We start from the raw sequence: 19,658 nt of genomic DNA, 5'->3' as shown, positions 1-19,658 counted from the left end.
CCTTATCCCCTCTGTTGTTTAACTTATATAGAGAGCCCCTAGCAAGGAGTATTAGCAAGGGACCGTTGATCCAGCCTTTTCAAAATCAAGACTGGGTTAAAAAAGAGGCGCTCTACGCTGACGATTTAATAATATATACACAAAATCCCACAGAATCTTTTCTAATTATAATGGGCCTATTAAAAGATTTTGGCAAGATTGCTGGATACCAAGTAAACGAAGGGAAAACAGAGATAATGACCTGGAATACCCTTCTTGATTCTATTTTGAGGAAAAAGGTGAAAAAAGAGATAAGATATCTGGGGATCCAGGCAGTCAAATCCCTGGAAGAAATGAGACAGATAAAACATTTTTAAGCTGATGAAAGAAACTAAAAAGCTGCTGCAAACCTGGTCTACCCTGCAATTAATCGATCATTGGCAAGGTGAACCTGATAAAAATGATGATCTTGCCAAAGTTTACGTTTGTATTTAATGCTTTACCATTATATTTCGAGTTAAAATGGTTCAAGAAATTACAAGGTGATCTGACAAGCTTCATCTGGGATAATAAAAATCCAAGGATTGCTTGGAAAAAACGTTGTAAATAAAAAAGATAGATGGGGGGCTTGCTCTACCTGACTTTCTGCTATACTGCTGAACTTTCCAGTTAAAAAACATCAAAGCACTCTTAACTAAACTCGTTCAGTCACTTCAACCTTGTTTAGGAGCATTAGTTGGTGATCTAGCAGAACAAGGCAACTACTTCCTGCTTAAATACGGGGATCCTAAATTTAAAAAGAAAATGTGCTTGAAGGTGCTGAACTCTGGATTCAGGTTAGGAGAACCTTGACATTAACTTATTATAGCTAAATAGCTCCTATCTGGAAATCCCCTGGGAACCCTTTGTGTTTACAGGACTCCTTATCTATCCCACTAATGGATGTCGGAATTGAAAAATGGGGCCAATTAATGGACGAACATAGGCAAATCTCGTAGGACTATTTATCACAAAAGATGAACAATTTATTGTCAAGATTCAAATACTTTCAATTAACAAGCTGGGCCCAAAGCCATCTATCGGTTGGAGCCTCGAATGGGTGGGAAACAGCTTTACACGACAATCCTGCAAAGAAAAAGGAAACTGCTAAATGGTACTGGACGCTAGTCAAAGAAGAAGACTCCGATATGTTCCCACTGGATGAAAAGTGGAAAGGGGCCCTTCCAGACGTCTATTTAACAACCCTGTAGCAAGTATCTATGAACACACTTTGCTCGTTTGTTAAATACGCACCTTTAAGGAAAAAACATTTATTCACTCTGCACAGGGTCTATTGGTCTCCAAAGAAGCTATCCAGACTAGGAGGAGAAATAAAATGCTGTCTGAAATGCCGGCTGACAAAAGCAGATGATGTTCACATGTTCCAGCAATGCCCTGGCATGAATGCTTTTTGGCTAGAAGTGGGTGAGATATTGACAGAAATATTGAAAACGAACATAGAGGTAAGCTTATCTTTGATTATTTTTGGGATTTTAGACAAACATGGTTTTAGTGGGAAGAACAAGAAAGCACTTGAACAGTTGGTATGAATTCTGATTGTTACTGCTCGTAGTGAAATTTGTATTAATTGGATTTCCAGCAACCCACCGTCTTGCGTATCTTGGTTATACACTGCTAGACGATATGGTAGATTAGACTGCATAAATGATTAGACTGCATAAATGCTTCTGCGAAGAGGGTTAGTATATGGGAACTGCTTGCTAGTCATGCTTTAAATTCACATAGTTAATAGAGGATTAAAACGGTCCAAGGATTAAGACATTCTAATCCAAAGGGAGGTATGAGGGGGATCCCTCATTACCTCATAATAAAGGTTTATAGTTGGTGATCCAGACAGGGGAACATCCGGCAGGATTCGTGTGTATACTGTGTTCTCTAAACCAAACATGCACTGTAACAAACACCTTTGGATTGTCGCATATGAGGACCAAAAAAGTTTAAAAAAAGAAACTTGAAACGTGTGAAACTCTCTGGTAAGCCCCACCAGTGTCCTTTACTATCGGGACAGCCTACACCCTGGCCATTAGTCATTCTTCTACTCTAGGAGCCTGCTGCCATTCTGCTGTCACCTGGAAGACTTCTGGGTTACCTGTGGGGAGCCTTTCCTGTTCAAGAGTGTGAGAATTAACACCTGCTCGAGAGGAACCAAGAGTGTTGGAGAGGAACCAAGAGTGTTAAAGAGGATCCTCAACTGTTAATGTGTTCTCACAAGCCTTACAGAGGAGGTCCTGCCAGCACTTCCTGGTCGGTGTTTGAGAAAGTGCTTCTAGCAGAACCAGTTTGCCAGCACATTTGGTTCAAAGCCTTCCGGATCTCCATTTGCCAGCCCTGGTAATTTGAAGAGGTAACTTTGTAGTACTTTTGGTGCACTTTGCCAGAGCCATTGGGAGTTGCATTGCTGTGGAGCCGTTTGAGCAAATTGATTTTTGAACTGAGCGCGAGCCACCCTTTCAAAAGTATCTTCAAGTCTACTTTAGCGTGCACACCCTTACCTCCGCCATAGACTCCTGGGTCTCTTTCGTGGCATCTTCTTTGACGTTGCTGCATCTCCGAATTCTTTTAGCTGTTGATGGACGCTATGCTGCGCTAACGTGCCATGCTATGTCAAAAGCATCCCGCCATCTTTTGGTTGGTTGTGGCTCATACTACAAGTGGTACAAATTCTTCAGTGTGCCAACCATGTTCCTAGCGCTTGTTCTTACATTGCTAGTGCGGCATCTAAGCGGCTTCCTCCGAGGACTTGGGGACTAGCTCCCGTTCCGTAGGGTGTGTCTTCCTGCTCCATTGATTCTGCTACATGTATTTTATCTGGGGCGCAAGGTTCTTCATTGCGACGACGCAACAGTCTCCTGGAGCCTCCACTTGGTCCTGCAACCTTTCATCTCCTGTCATGGGTTCGGTTGAGATGTCATTCACCAGGTCTCTATCAGTTTGGACTATGGGTTTGGAACAGTACTATGCGTCATCATCCTCATTTATGCCGGTATACTATATGTGTATATGTATCCTTAATTTACTGTACCAGCTTGCTGCTTCTTGTGTCGCAGTTTTACCTTTGTGTACCCTTTTACGGGGAGGTTGTGGGGGCGGTTAGTGCCCCAGTTTAGATTTCAAGTGTAGTGTGTACCCACTTACGGGAAGGTTATGGGGGCGGTGGGTGCCCCAGTTCAGTTTTATAGAGTGACTAATACCCTGTGGTGTTCCCTGTTAAGGGGAGGTTGATGGGGCGGATAGTGCCCAAGTCAGTTGTCTAGAGTGACGTTTATTCTACAAGGTACCCTACTATGGGGAGGTCAGTTGTTGTGTTGGCATTTTACACCCTTATTCAGTTTACTCTGCGGTGTACCCTGGTTCGGGGAGGTTGTACCCTACCATGGGGAGGTCCGTTTTCTAGGGTGACATATCCTATGGTGTACCCTGATATGGGGAGGTTGAGTATAGTGTACCCTGACATGTACAGGTTCTGACAATTCCAGTTACTGTTCAATTTTCAAACACAGAGTGTACCCATTTTTGAGGAGGTTGTGGGAGCGGTTAGTGCTCCGATTATGTGTTAAATGTAGGTTGTGGGTGCGGTTAGCGCTCCAGTCATATTCTCAAACACAGAGTGTACCTTTCTATTAGGAGGTTGTGGAGGTGGTGTGTCCCCCAAAGTCATGCCCTCACAATTTTGTTCTTCCTCAAGGTAGGGGGATGGGGCGTGGTGTTCATTCTCCTCAAATATTACACGATCTCCTCAAGTATTACACCTAGTTATTCTTCCACGTAATTATTCTTCCATTTTTCATGATGTATTACATTTATTGTTATATGCACTTTGAAGTGTTTCTTTGCATGCTAATGTTATTCCTGATGTATCTTACCTAATGATTCCTGTACATTTCATGCTTGTTTATTTAGTGTGTTTATTCTCATTCATGTACATTTTGTAATGTTTCTGTTTCCCTTTTCTGATGTAACGTTTACAATGACATTTCCACTATTACACTCCTTTGCTGTTTTAGTTCCCAAGGAAAGAGGATGTGTTATAAACTACTCGTTTCTTCCCTACTGCTCAGCTGGAATGTTGCTGCTCCTGATGGGGCAACGCTTTATCTTCCCATCTTCTCCTACTCATCTATCCTGGAACCAAGCTTCAATAAAGACATCCTGTTTATACTCCTGGACTGTGTATCTTCCATTGACTACACTATTCATAACCTTTCACAGTTCTTGTAGCTGTGACCTCCAAAAACCCACCCGTCTCTGGATGTTTTAAATGTAACAACTATCTATCTAAATGCTCGCTATACCCTCTTTGTTATCAGACTCTTTAGAACCGTTGTGGGGAAGATAAGCTAATGGAACTGTGCGGGTGGGCCAACGGACCACTGCTGTCTGCACAGTCAAATAAACTTGAACCCTGCTTATAACCCCTGGCAAGTCAAACACTGAGGGGCAGATTTATGAGGCCCTTGCGCCACGTTTACGCCGCTGTTGCGTCACGCAAGGCGGCGTAAACGTGGCGCATCCCTATGAACGATTTACAACGTGACGCATCTAGGCAGATGCGTCACGTTGTAAAGCCCTGCGCCGCTTGTGGGCGTTCCGGCGCAGGATGGGCGTTCCGGGGCAGGTGCGCCTCGCAAAAGTGGCTGAGTGAAATCTATGAGATTTCACTCAGTCACTTTTAAGCCAATGCTGCGTCAAAAGCCTGCGCCTGCTTGAAGCAGGCTTAGGTCTTGACGCAGCATTGTTGAAATGGGGCACCCCCGAGCCTTGCTGGAGCTGCGTCGCGCTTGCGACGCAACTCCAGCAATGCGCCACATTTCCGGCACAGATGCGTCACGCATCTGTGCCGTTTTTGCACCATGGTGCGCCGCATTATAAATGCGGCGCACCATGGCTGGCGGAGCTGTGGCGCACTGTGGCGCATGTTAACTGGCGCATCCCTGGGGATGCGCCAGTTAACATAAATCTGCCCCGGAGTGTTGGGTTCAAAGTATGACAGCTTAGGCCACATTTGAGTCTCCTCTCCTATGGCATAAAAACATGACAGGTCCTTGGAGCAACAAAACAAATAGCCCTGATGAAAAGCAATCATGGAGTGACAAGTGACATTTCTTGAAGCAAATCATTAATCACAGTGTTTTACAAACCTGCAGACGACCCTCATTTACTAACCGATAAGACCTACTGTCCAGTGAGGTAAAAGAAAAACAGAAAGGAAGCACTTGTGGCAATTAAGGCTGCGTACACCAGAAAGCAAAGTAAAAGCTCTGACAAAGTCAAATGTGTTTTAAAGTGAAAAGGTCGTAAAATGAAAAGGCTTTCCCAAGCTTAACTGACAACAACTACAGCTTCACTTCTCACAAACATGTACAGCCCTGCAGCAACAGTGCAATCCTCCCTCAGACAGTGACAGGCACAACATAGCGGCAGCGCCCGTTTCCTTCCCTAACATAAAAGAAGCTAAAGCCTAGTATTCATTGAACTGCCTTCAGCTTAACTGAGCGCCGGGTGAAAGCGGGGCTGCTCTCCGAGACAATACCTGACGGGTTTGGGAGCATTTATACCTAGAGGGAGGAAGAGGTGTGTACAATTTTCATTTTTGTTCCCTCCCCGGCTTGAGTATCGCTGGACAAGATCTCCCCCGAGCACAGCAACCACGGACACTGCATTCAATCCAAACTTACTTGCCTGTGGATTTTGCGTTGCGTTGCGTTGCTTAAAACTTCAAAACATAGCCTTGTGGTGCTGCCTTGTGCCCAGGATACCCGTCTCAACTACTTCAAAACACAGTCAGAAATAAAAGACAAGCACGCTCAGCATTACAGGAAGTGCCTTTTCCCTTCGAGAGAACGAGGCGGCCATCTTGGAAGATTACCTTGACGGTTCAGTCCAACGCGGAGCCAAAATAAAGATTTCACCAGAAGACTATTTACCTGCTGTCACTTGTCACATATTTCAAAATAGACGATGTAATCATCTATACAATAGTGCGAACATTGTGGTAACATGCGAACATTGTGGTAACATACAAGCATGAGAATTACCGCAATGAGTGTGTGAGCAGTGGTTTGAATGTAAATATAGAAGTAAAGCAGGTACTCACTAATTAGAATACTATTTGCTCCTGAGAAATGCAAGTACTGCCGCAGTGCTGAGAAGTACAAGTACTCCATATTTCAAATTAAACAAGCATTGGCATAGCCAATAGGTCTCGCCTTTGGGACCTTATAAGTGTTTAGCCATGCAACACTTGATGGGGCCAAGGATATTGTGCTGGATAACTAACTATAAACACTTATAAAGTCCCAAAGGTGAGACCTATTGGCTATGCCAATGCTTCTTCCACGTTTGAAGCAGAGGGATGCATACTTTGTTAGAGTCCTGGTATGTAATGTATTGCTGTGATGTACTCAGATAGAAGACTCAGCGCGTGGATTTGATTGGGTTTTTAAATTGCTGAGGATCAACGTGTACCTTGGACGGCCTGCTTTGGTTGCTTGACCGAATGGGAGGTTCTGGTGCACGAGGTGATTTGCGGCGACCCTACTTGGGAGGTCATGGGGCCTTGATCCAGATCCTGACTGTAGTCCTGCCTTCGGGCCAGGTGGCACTGGTGCTTGCTGCTGTCTCGGACGTGTTTGACCTGCTTGTTGTTCGGCCTTTAACGGGGTTCCGGAGACGGCGCCATTGCGTCCGAGGAGGGAGGGGGTTTCTTGGGTTTGGTCTTGTTAAAGATTGGATATATCAATTCCTGCTTTGCTTTTAGGAATACCTTGTGGATTTTGTTCCTTTGCTTCCTTAGTCGTTTACAGGAGAGTTTGCTTAGTCTTGGTAGAGGAGAGGCGCTAGACTGTTGGGAGCTAGAGGCGTTAAACTGTTGGGAGCTAGAGGTGCTAGACTGTTGGGAGCTAGAGGTGCTAGACTGTTGGGAGGTAGAGAAGCTAGACTGTTGGGAGCAACAGGCGCTAGATTGTTGGGAACTAGAGGCACTAAACTGTTGGTAGCTAGTAGCGCTAGAATGTTGGGAGCTACAAGCACTAGACTGTTGGGAGTTGCCGATAGGCTGCTGGGGCGACTATAGAGCTGTGGGCGGCTGTGGAGATGGCTCCTGGGCAGCAAAGTGAGCGTCACTCCCTGATGTTGGAATCTGGTGCATCCAGCATTTGAGCTATTGTCGGGGCCAGAGTGTGCAGGCTGGCATTGTAAAGAGCCTTGTGGCTTTTCCGTTCCCCTGGGAGACGACTTTTTTTGCTGAGAACGGAGGGAGGGGTCTTGAGACCCTGCAGTGTAGAAAAACAGCGGTTCTCTTGTAAATACCAAAGCTGCCCGGCGCAAAACGCTGTTAAAAAGGGTTCCAAAGACAACCGGTAACCAAAGACCCTTTTATGTTGCCCGGCGGTATCGCCTCTATGACCCACCAATATTAATCAATGAAGAAGCAGGCGCTGGAGACTGGAAGGCAGGAAACGAGGATTTTATTCTCTCCGGAGGAGAACACATCAATTCAGACAGCAAGTATCGTCACGAGGTGCTCTAACCGCATCTCTGAGGCCTGGCCTCTTATACTAGGGATTACGACCTTTATTGCACATAACACATTCTCGCAATACTTTAGTACTTGAAAGAACATCCTCGGAATCTCCCCTTCAGACCCGTTCCCACATACATTTACAGTTGGATTCCCCACCCCGGTCACAACAGGTGATGGTTGTCGCACAGCAGGGCATTCCGCCGATTCACGGAATGCATGGGGTTGATCGGATCTCATGGGGTGGGGGCTTTGATCGGTTCGGGGGTCTTTTGATGGGGAGGGGAAGCTTCCTACTGTACGGGGTAATAAACAGTATCCGCAGAGCCAGGTGGCGGCCTGGGAACAGGGAAGACAAACGGGGACACAGGAAAAGGGGTTTGCATCAAAGGGTTTGAGGCCATGAAAGGAATGAGGGGAGGTGTCGCGCTGGGAACAGGATGGGATTCAGTGGTGAAGCTGCGCTGAAGGGGGGGTTTATGACCCTAGGCATGAGAGAGCGGGGGTTGTCAGTGTGTGGGGGAATGCTTGCGAGGTTAAGAGAGAGAGAGACGCGCTGGCTATCAGCGAGGGGCAGGGAGGCCATGGTGCTCAAAATGGCTGCCGCTTACGCGCACGAATGGGCTTGGAAAAGGGGCAAGATGGCGCCGATAATGTTCACCAAGTTTGTATTTATTTTCCACAGTCCTCCCTTTAACATTTCCAAGACATCTTGCTGGCCTATTTCCTATCTACACCTATATGCAGCGATCATAAGTAAGGGAGAGAGGACTTAGGCGAAAGAACTGTACATAAACATCACATTATCAACATCATATTGAAAAATCTCATCATTTAGTAGGCGGGTTCATCGTTAAGTTGGTTGCAGAAAAAGTCATCGTAATGCAATATCAGACTAGAATTACGTAGTGAGGGCGTTGGGTACAGATCATAGAATAAGAACTGGTAAGTTATCATATAAGTAAGTCCTTTTTGTATACGGCGGGTGCATAGTCAGTCCAATGGTGGTTGGGAGAGAGATGAGATACAGCAAAAATATATATCAGAGTTCTCGTTGTCCTTTGTCGTCTTCTGTCGGCACTGTTGAGCACCTGGATTACCTATCAACAGAAATGTTCATGTGGATTGAGTCGTTGGGGGTCTGCGGGTAGAGGTGCATTCTGCTTGGTTTTCGTCAGACCTCGTAGGAGGAATGCGTTACGGTTTTGGAGCAGGTGCATCTCCTTCCGTAATGCAGAGCATAGATTTTGCAATGGAAAATGCAATTGTTCCAGAATTGTGAGATCTGTTCGTTTCTTGAGTCCCTGTGGTGGGCATTTCCTGTTGCTTCCATCATCTTCAAGGTGCTTGGTAGCGGGCAGAACCACAGACTCTGTTTATCTTTTCTTCGGGGGCGACCCTTGGTGGAGTTCAAGGTCACCGTTCTGGGATTTAACACAGTTCGTGGTCTACTTAGTCGGAGTTCCCTCCTTTCTGACGCAAGGAGTACTCTTCTCTGGGTAGCTCAGTAGGATTTGGAGGAACTTGGGAGTTCGGATGGAAAGGTGCGGGTGTGAACAGTCCTTATGGTAGGTCGGAGGAGGAGGGGATGGAGCAAGGCCAAGTCGGGAACAGATCAGGGGGAGGCGGAGAGTTTTTGCGACAGGCGAGTCCGTAACCATGTTCAGAGAGCGGGGGCTGTTGGCACACGTCGATCATAGAGCAGGGGCCTCAGGTCAGCCCTTTCTTTAGCTTTGTCTGAAACAGTGCCCCGTCCGGCGTCTCCTTACTGCTGTGGTCTCGCCTCGGCCTCCGTCGCTGATGTTCCACAATCCGCAGTCAGGCCGCGTGCTCCCACATCCGGTCTCTTTCTCCTCCGACAGTGATACCCTTAAATGAGTTTTGAAAAGACAGTCTTTAGAGATATTGCAGAAGAAGGTAATTACATAAGTCTATTTCTCTCCCAACACCAAGCAACTGGGGTAAGCACTCGCTACATTGGAGATTCTTGCGACTGACGTATAAACAATTGATGATGGGTTTGCTGGATTCCTTACAACTTCCTTTTGTTGGCTAATTCTTTGACGCTTTGATGATTATTACGTTCATTTGTCATATGTCTATTATAGTAGATGTCAGTTCTTCTGGCAGAGACCCACTTCCCTAGTACAAGTCTTGAAAAAGCTAGGCTGGTCTTCAGGGCCTTGTGTTTTACAAAAAGTGCAACGTGCTATTCACCATAGTCTGATAGGCATCCTTCTGAGGGATGAACATAGGCTAAACAAGTCTTCATTACATCAAAAAAACATCTTATTTTCAGCAAGGCTTACAGCAACAAGGTCTTTCGATTTTCGATCTAATTTTTAACTTTGCATACATCTTTCTAACTTTCTATAAAAATCCTCGAAACCTGGTTACTACAAAAACTCGGGAGGGGTGGTTTGCAATAATTATTAAACTTATCCTCGGGGAAGGAGGGATCTTATGGACAACAATTAGGGACACAGTGAATTAGAGCAGGGGGCGTTTTTCAGGCTCTCGTTCAGGGCAGCTGACACAAACTGGGGGCATTTTGGGTAGATGGGGGTGTCTCGATCATTTCTTACAGCTTGGGGTACGGAGACAATTTGCAATGGGGATGGTCGCATTACCACAGACACATTTTATCATAGAGGCCACTGACAAATAGTTCCCTGAGGGTGGGTCAAATTTAGGGAACCTTAGTCATCTTACCTGTCCCTTTCCTATCGGTCAATTTAATTTTCATCCATATTTTAGCAGAAAGGGAGAGGTAGTAACGTGGTACCGATACAATTTTATTTAGGACAAATTTGTGCAAATACTTGTGGTATTTGGGGCCAATCGGGAGGTGCACCAGGTTCGCCAATTAGGTGCCAGTTGCTAGGAAGAGGGAAAGTGTGGAGGGGTGGAAGAGTGAGTGAGAGAGAGAGAGAGAGAGAGAGAGAGAGAGAGAGAGAGAGAGAGAGAGAGAGAGAGAGAGAGACAGACAATAGGCCAAACAGTACACGTGTGACACGGGGAATGACCGTGTATTGTTAGGGCTATTCAGTGCGTTACCTAACGTTTAGACGTTTTGGGTCTGTGTTAGGATGTAGAAAGCATGCAGTTTGGGGACAGAAGAGCATTAGATCAGGTAAAAAGGTCGTGCATTGGGTAGAGCGTCCTTGTTGTGTCGTTTTGCAGCGCTAGTCCGTCTTCATGCATCGGGCGTGACGTGGTTCCAGATCCCTTATGGTACTCTAATCGGGATTCTAATGTAACCTGCAGAGGGAAAAAGGGGGAAAAAGGGGAGGTAGGGGGACAACATTCGAACACATCAAATGTATGGGCACGAAAGTCCTTTACTTACCACATACTCGTATTTATCTCTTCGGGATATAATCCCTTAGGGTTCTGGTTTCCTAAAGTCATGGGGGCAGGCAATGTGATAGGTTGTTCATGGGGAGGTTCGAGGATGGCATTAAGGATCGTGTGTAGTGAAAACGCTAAAAAGAGGAATCAGAGGTGCCTAGCGTGAGGTACCCGGTTTTGTAGATGTATCCGGCCATCGGGATCCCTAAATCATTCCCAAAGCTGTGATGTTCTAAGGCATATCAGTTCTTCGTTCAACCCTGTACCTTAGTACCTTTGACCACCATATCCTTATATCATTTTATCAATTACACCGTTTTACTTTACCCATTCTCAGAGGTCAAGGTCCTTCTTCATACGTCAGTTCCTGAGCTTAGTCGCATATCTTGGAGGCAGCGTATCATACCTTTGATTCGACCATCAACCCAGGGCCGAACAACCATTTCTCGGATAACCTTAAAAAAAGAGCAGAACAGTTGCGTACAGAAAAACCCTCCCACCGATACCCGTATTCACAAAAGTATGCGATGCCTATCCATAGCTTTTTTAAGACCTTTATTTGTAGAATTATTCAGTACGTAAAATGTGAGAGCGCAATTCATATTTTGGCCTGATATGTCGTCGATGGAAGCACATACAGTAGGGGGTTATTTTGTAACACAAGAACATGTGAAAAAAGGTCTAATTAATTATTTGAAAGTAACCAAAAACATTTCATTGCGTGACGAAGGAATCAGGGGCATTTCAGTTCATAAATGGAAACGCAGCCAAGCTCATCATAATCACATTTTCTAGATGTAAACCGTGGGTATGCATCATAGGCGGCGTTATGTATCAGTTACAACAAACATCAGAAATAAATTGTTCATTGAAATCAACATTTTACGGAACCCTTCTCATATGTTCGCCAAGTGAACCCTCCTCCCTCTAACATTGAGTGCGCAATGGTTCGTATATGTATATATATATATCTTAGTACATCAAGTTTCATTAGCTAAGGAATACCACGAGGCATCCGATAGTTTCCATTGATACCGGCGCCATTTTGGGCGAGGCCGGCTTAATCCGGAAGTAGCATCAGAGGAAAAAAATGTCCCCGACAATTGGCGGTTGGACCAGAGTCCCTTTCGGCAGTTCAAAAAACTGTGCTAACAGAGGGGCTGGTGGTGTGGACCATCAATCAAGAGAGGGAGGGGGATAGAGTCTTTCTTACCGGGTCACGTTGATGCTCAGCCGGAACTTACTCAAGTTCGTTAGTCCATAATGTTCCTGGGTGGTTCAGACGGAAGCTGATGCAGACACGAGAGCACCGCCATCTTGTTGCTGTGCCGTGGTTATTTCATTTGAGATCAATGCAACTGTTCCTCACCGGAAGCCTGAAGGGGCCGAGGGCTCTTGGGACTTTGGTAGAATCTTCAAAGTCGAGGGGATGTTTGTCGATGGTGGGGGCTTGCGCCCAGGTGGGCAGGTGCCCGAGTTGCAATTTCGGACAAAGTTACTCCAGCGGCCTAGACCCGCCTTTCGAGGGCCCAGACGCCATTTTGAGATCCTGTGGCAACCGCCCTTCGTTGTTTCTGTCAGGAGAGGAAGAAACTTCTTGTGATGGTGAAAGACGGAGCATCATGCTGCTGGAGCAGGACATTTTGGTTCGGGGCGCCAGGGTGCAGCAGTGGAGCCTTCGTCTGGGGAGGTGAGAAAGGCTCGTCCGTGCCGCCTTCCTCTCCCGGCGCATCCTACGCCGTCCCTTGGAATCAGGGGCGCACATGATGACCACCCTACACCCCTGATTCCGACTCTTGGGGGACCACTGTACGTCCGGTGCTCCGTAAATATGCCCGTCGGACATTGTATGTCCTGTTCTGAGAAAGTATACCAGTCGGGCATTGTATGTCCTGTACTACGCAAGTATACCAGTCGGGCATTGTATGTCCTGTGTTGCGGAAATATACCAGCCGGGCATTATATTTCCTGTGCAGCGTAGGTATATGGCCGTCGCCCGGCTGGAGGACATCGGCGTCGGGCCAGGGCAGGGAAGCCTCCTACCTGTGGAGGTGGAAGAGGCTCGTCCGCGTCGCCTCTTCCTCCCTGCCCACCCTGCATCCGTTCGATGGAGGAATTCGTGATGGCCGGACCAGAAGATACGAGGGAGGGGGTCATTTGCAGCCGCCCCCTCCCTACTCGCGGCCCGGGGGACGCCATCCCTGGAAGGGTAGTATGGAAAGACCATTTCATTGCCTGCTTGGTGGAGCCTCCAGGACCTTCTCGCCAGCGATCTCTTTTTGGCCCAAGGTTGCTGGCAGGCCCCGCCCCACACGTGCTATGTGTTTCGGATGGGCGGGACCATCGAACTGTTACATTTCGAGAACTTCCGGAGTGAGCATAACGTTTTGTAATTTTTCCTATTAGTCAAGTTTGCTTTTTAGAGGGTTCTACTAGTTATTCTATTTACTGTTGGTTGTGTGTTTTTCTTTACCGTAATTAAATCCTAAGTTATATAATAGACGCTTGGTTTCCTTGAGTCCTTTCTCTAATGGGGGTTGTTTACACTGATCTGCAATTGTGTTTGGTTTTCAGAGTGGGGGAGCAACAGAGAGCAATCAGTCCCAGAACTCTAACATGTCGTTAAAATTGGCCTGACGAAATCTGTGCCACCGAGCATAATCAAACGGGGTGGTCCTGTCTGTTCTGTCTGCACTAGTCTGATTGGTTTTTATCTCACGTCTTTTTCCTTTCTGTCGGTCCGTCCTTTCTGTCAACCCTCCATTCTTACCTATGCTTTGCAGAGTCGGGCATTGGGCTTTCCAGTGTCCAAGACATTTACAGAAAGCACATTGGTTTTGTTTTAAATCTGTCCGTCCTGTGCGTAATGTCGGGGGATTACCTTCGGGTCGTTGTGTTCCGGGGTTGGCTTGTCGGCACATCCCTTTACACCGTTCGCTTTTCATGTCTACTCCTCGGGGCTGTGCCATCGCTGGCCCTTCCCTTTGCCTACTAGACGTTTGGAGGGTTGTCCGTCGTGTCCCTTCACCTTTTCTAAATTCGTCGCCTTCCCTTCGTCGTGCAGCTTCTTTGCGCCACATACCGAGGCTATCGAGCATAATAGGTGTTGTTTCATTCCTACGAAGGGCTATTTCTACCGTTTCTATTTTGTCGAGATCAAAGGATCCTCTCAGTGGCCACTGTCTTTCTCGATCCCTTTTTGTATATTTATGCCACAGCTCACTATAGGTTATAGCAATTAATCCATGCTTCATGAACATGTCCTTATTAGGGGTGCCTTCCAGCGGAGCCGGATGGTTCATCTCTAATAAGCGGTCCGGGTTAAACAGGCTACTAACCAGTGGGGAGAAGACAGGCATGACGGATCACAATGGGATAATAGTCAGCACTACCTATCTTATCACTGCGCGCAAAGACTAGACAGAATATTTCTATTCTACGTTGTTTGCACGTAGTGAATACCTCATGAATCAATTTCGATCAATCAATGTTAGGTCAAAAATAAAAAATCAATATGGTCAATGGGGAGAATAAGTAGGCTCGCAAAAGTTCGCGTCACCTACCCTTTCACTATCTGCAAAGAGGGGACCTAATCTTCCCTGTTTTCAGACAGAGAATCTCCAGAAAACAATCTATAATAGTTAATCAATGTTTAGGTCAAAAATAAAAAATCAATATGGTCAATGGGGAGAATAAGTAGGCTCGCAAAAGTTCGCGTCACCTACCCTTTCACTATCTGCAAAGAGGGGACCTAATCTTCCCTGTTTGTAGACAGAGAATCTCCAGAAAACAATCTATAACAGTTAATCAATGGGGGGGGGGGGGCAATTGTTCAATGGGGAGGGGGAAAAATAGGTCCGACGGGTGCGTACCTATCCTTCGCTGTTTATAAAGGGAGAGCCTGTTGTTTCTCCGTTTGTAGACAGTGAATCTCCAATAAATTAACAAAAAGTAATACTAGTATTTTCTCAACAATTATCGATCACTTTCAATTATCTATCACTTTCGCAATTCGTCGTGTTTACACGACCTTACCCGGACCGCATGGACAGTTTCTTGTCTTCCGAATCCAGCGCCCGATCGTCCTCTTCTCTCCGTACTTCTCGTGGCACTCCTGATGGTTCCCAGTCAGGACCGCAGATCACTCGAGAGAGGTCTGTTCGGAACCAGTGAAGTTCGGATGATCGGCTGTCAGACAAGGGTCTATCGGACAGGGTACCTTCCGATCGTTGCAGTCGTTCACTCTGTCGTCAGGACCTCTCCCACTGGATCCACGAGTCGCTGATGGGCCCCACATTGGGCGCCAATTGTTAAAAAGGGTTCCAAAGACAACCGGTAACCAAAGACCCTTTTATGTTGCCCGGCGGTATCGCCTCTATGACCCACCAATATTAATCAATGAAGAAGCAGGCGCTGGAGACTGGAAGGCAGGAAACGAGGATTTTATTCTCTCCGGAGGAGAACACATCAATTCAGACAGCAAGTATCGTCACGAGGTGCTCTAACCGCATCTCTGAGGCCTGGCCTCTTATACTAGGGATTACGACCTTTATTGCACATAACACATTCTCGCAATACTTTAGTACTTGAAAGAACATCCTCGGAATCTCCCCTTCAGACCCGTTCCCACATACATTTACAGTTGGATTCCCCACCCCGGTCACAACAGGTGATGGTTGTCGCACAGCAGGGCATTCCGCCGATTCACGGAATGCATGGGGTTGATCGGATCTCATGGGGTGGGGGCTTTGATCGGTTCGGGGGTCTTTTGATGGGGAGGGGAAGCTTCCTACTGTACGGGGTAATAAACAGTATCCGCAGAGCCAGGTGGCGGCCTGGGAACAGGGAAGACAAACGGGGACACAGGAAAAGGGGTTTGCATCAAAGGGTTTGAGGCCATGAAAGGAATGAGGGGAGGTGTCGCGCTGGGAACAGGATGGGATTCAGTGGTGAAGCTGCGCTGAAGGGGGGGGTTTATGACCCTAGGCATGAGAGAGCGGGGGTTGTCAGTGTGTGGGGGAATGCTTGCGAGGTTAAGAGAGAGAGAGACGCGCTGGCTATCAGCGAGGGGCAGGGAGGCCATGGTGCTCAAAATGGCTGCCGCTTACGCGCACGAATGGGCTTGGAAAAGGGGCAAGATGGCGCCGATAATGTTCACCAAGTTTGTATTTATTTTCCACAACGCCTCTGATTCCCTTTAATAATAGTTACCAAAATAAAGAGGTAGGCGCTGAAAAACTGGAAAGCAAGAACAGGTTTATTACTCCAGAGGAGAACACATCAACTCGGACACGCAGAATGTCTTTGGGAGGTGTTCTAACAACTTCTCCGCTGCTCAGTCTTTTATACAGTATACAGTCGGTTTATTGGTGGTCAAACATCCTAGGAATTCCTGCCTCCAGCAGGTTTCCACACAGACCCAGCAGCTGTTGTCCCCCCTCCCAAGTCTAACAGATGATCGATATCTAGCAGCTGGACATTCCGACAGGATCTAAATGTGTGTGGGATCGGTCAGATCTGAGGGTTCGTGCTATTGATTAAATCAGACTTCTTTGTCAGTGCTACAAGTCCTGCCATGTGGGGGCAATAAACTATGTCTGCAGGGGTCGGTTAATGCCTGAGACGGGATTGAGCAGCCAGGTGCTGTCAGGGGGGTTATCAGGAGGCCTTGCTCATGTGCAGAGGCTGAAAGGACAAATGGGTTTAGGGCGGGAAGTGGCTCTGGGGCTTTGTCACGAGGACAATGTTTTATAACCCCAGTATGTTTGGTCATGCTTAGTCAGGGTGCTGGGGATGATTGCGAGGTCAGGGTGAATCATAGGTGACTAGCAGTGAATGAAATGGCAGCGATATCTAAAATGGTTGCTGCTTACGCGCACGCAGAGGCCCTTGCTACGCTAGATGGCGCCGCCAATGTTTCACGATCTTCACTTTGCTCTCAACAGTGGCTGTGGCGAACATAAATGAACGCCGCTTATGTATACCTAAAGTTTATCGATTTCCACAGTCCCCAGTTTTTATCATAAGTTAGTCCATTTCTGTTCATATCTGTTGTGATGATGTACATGTTGACATTATTATACACAAAAGCTAAGTATGCAGTTGGGCTGTCCATTGTGGTCTTTGGTGGCCTACATGTTTTACAGGCAGATGAAAACAATTCTGCTGTCAATACAAACAGTTTCGTCAATAACCTATGCAGTCAATGTAACAAGCGGGGAGACAGTGCTTACAAAATGACATTTGTCGTACCATACGTTTAGACCTGGAGATGAGCATCATTCTTAGATGATGCAGTAAATTAATTCAAATACAAAAAAAATTATCATACAAGTTGTTCTGGTAGGATAAGGACCATTAAGTGCATTATTTGAGGTCTAGACTTCATGGGGATCCAAACTAATAAGCATGTTCATGAGGACAACTGGTGTTCTACAATTATCATGATGCACAGTTTACTCTTTCTTCCATATTTCTACGTTCCTTATTCACAATATGACACAGTGAAAGCGACCGATGTAAGGTTTCAAAGGAAAATCTTTTTCTTGTCCAATTGTGACATAATCAATACGAGGTGATTGGGAGAGAAATTCAACCTAATATAAGTGATGGTCAGGGAGGGATAATGTTCAAAAGGCTCTTCTTTCCAGTGTCTTTTACAGCGAGCCATCACTGGTAGGCTCCCATTGGTTTCTTTTTTCGTTGGCGCTGTTGAGCACTGGCGGTGGAGCTATGCATCCAGCTCTGATCCAGATTCCGCGTTGCAGGGCATGGTCGTTCTTGCTCTCGGACCACAGTTCTTTTTGCCCAGTTCCCTAACTAATCTATCATAGGTACCTTAGCCAGGGTACCCGTACCCTATTCTTGATCCGCGAAGTCCATCCCTACTAACCCTATTCTATCTTTATTTTGTGTTTCTTCACCAAGTCAATTACAAAAAATAATGACATTGTCATTTACAATGGGCAACTGCAAGACTTTGTTTGCAATGTAAGCCATGCTTTCGCAGTACACAGCACACAGCACTCAACAGCACACAACAGCACACAGCACTCAACAGCACACAGCACTCAACAGCACACAGCACTCTGCCCTCAACAGCACACAGCACTCTGCCCTCATAAGCACTCTGCCCTCATAAGCACTCTGCCCTCAACAGCACTCTGCCCTCAACAGCACTCTTCCCTCAACCATACTCAACAGCACTCTGCACGCAACAGCATTCTGCACTCTGCACTCAACAGTACTCTGCACTGAACACCATTCTGCACTCAACAGCACTCTGCCCTCAACAGCACTCTGCCCTCAACAGCACTCTGCCCTCAACAGCACACAGCACTCATCAGCACACAGCACTCAGCACAGCAGTTTAAGTGGACTTGACAAACACTGCGACTCTGTGGATCTTTTGGTGGTACAATTATGAACATATTCAGAAGATGTTCTGATGCTTTTTATGTTACAATCTGCTGCTGAAAGCACAGTCAATCTTGTATTTTAAATTGAATGAAAGGGTCTAGAGGGATGTTCTTGGAGAGTGCCCAAAAATATATTTTTTAATTAAATACTTACTGTCCGCATTTTTTATGGCTGCTCCCCTCAATAACCGCAGTGGAATGACTGGCTGCTGCAATGCAGTGGAAACAATTTGGAACTGGGTCGGGATTTCATGCTTCTACAATATTCAGTAGTGTAACTCTCTACAATGGCATATCCCTGCAGGGCTGAATGTTGACGTAGCCGCTCTAGGGTGAGGGACAGCCCATTCTATTGTAAGGGGAACACCTGATGGCCAGGTGACCGCCTGGACCTGTTCCTGAACGGTCGCTCCCTCCCTCCCTCCCTCGCTGGTCTCACGCACTGTGGGCGCTGCAGTTCTAAATTGGGTATCGTTACTTGCGCAGTGAAAGATTCTGAAAGCGACTGACGCTGTGTTTATTTCCCATAAGCGTCCGATATTGACTAGCGCTGTGCTTGTGTGCTTACGCTGTGTTTATTGCCCATAAGCTTCCGATTCTGGCTAGCGCTGCGCTTGTGTGCTGACGCCGTGTTTATTTCCTAAGAGCGTCTGACATTGACTAGCGCTGTGCGTGATCACCAACAGCTGAAAGATTCTGGAATTGACTAGCGCTGTGCTCTTTAACTGTGTTCCCCCTGTATAGCGCTGTGTTAGCCCGCTTGGCAGCTCGTTCTTTGAGAAGATTGTAAACCGACCTGCTGGTCCATTTGCTGCCCCTGCCTCACTTTCACTTTCACCCTCCATTTTCTTTGTTGCAGTTCCCTGGCCCGCCCCTCCTCCCCGCTACCACCTCCCAGCTGCTGCCCCTCCCACGCTCCGCCCCCTTCAACATCCATTTATGACCAATGCCTCCACGCGCAGCGTCCACGCGCTACGGCCACGCCGAAGGTGCGCCAAAGGTAAGCCCGTCTACGCCCGTCCGCGCCTGGACCGCGCCCAGCGCCAGACCCCCTGGCCCCCGCACCCTCCACCCCTCCCGCATCACTTACAATGCCACCACCCTCCTAGCCCTTAACTCCGGCCGCTCCCCCAAGTGCATCCAAGCTGCTCCTGGACAAACCCACGGACCTTTCTCATGCAACTCCTGCAAATTCTACGGCACCGTCCACAACTCAGCTACGATCACACCACAGATACCCGACCCCAACAACCTACAATGCATCTTGCTCAACACCCGTTCGGTCCACAGGCACGCCATTGACCTATGGAATCTACTAGACACCATCTCTC

At 47.0% G+C, this 19,658-nt stretch overlaps 1 protein-coding gene across 4 annotated transcripts in view; it reads right to left on the bottom strand.

Moving 5' to 3' along the window:
* The window catches only part of GHDC (GH3 domain containing), a 240,302-nt gene extending 234,443 nt beyond the window's left edge, over positions 1-5,859 (bottom strand). For 2 of the 4 annotated variants that reach the window (XM_086924132.1, XM_086924134.1), the window contains exon 1: positions 5,719-5,859. The gene's annotated coding sequence lies outside the window, so the exon portion shown is untranslated. Of the gene's footprint in view, positions 1-5,714 lie in introns of all 4 variants that reach the window. The other 2 variants (XM_086924133.1, XM_086924131.1) reach the window with 2 other exon arrangements.
* Positions 5,860-19,658: the final 13,799 nt, after the last annotated feature.

This window comes from Lissotriton vulgaris, chromosome 5 (assembly GCF_964263255.1).
Source record: "Lissotriton vulgaris chromosome 5, aLisVul1.2, whole genome shotgun sequence".
Taxonomy (NCBI): Eukaryota; Metazoa; Chordata; class Amphibia; order Caudata; family Salamandridae; genus Lissotriton; species Lissotriton vulgaris.
Note: the sequence above shows the minus strand (reverse complement) of the source record. Positions and strands in the feature narration are given on the sequence as shown.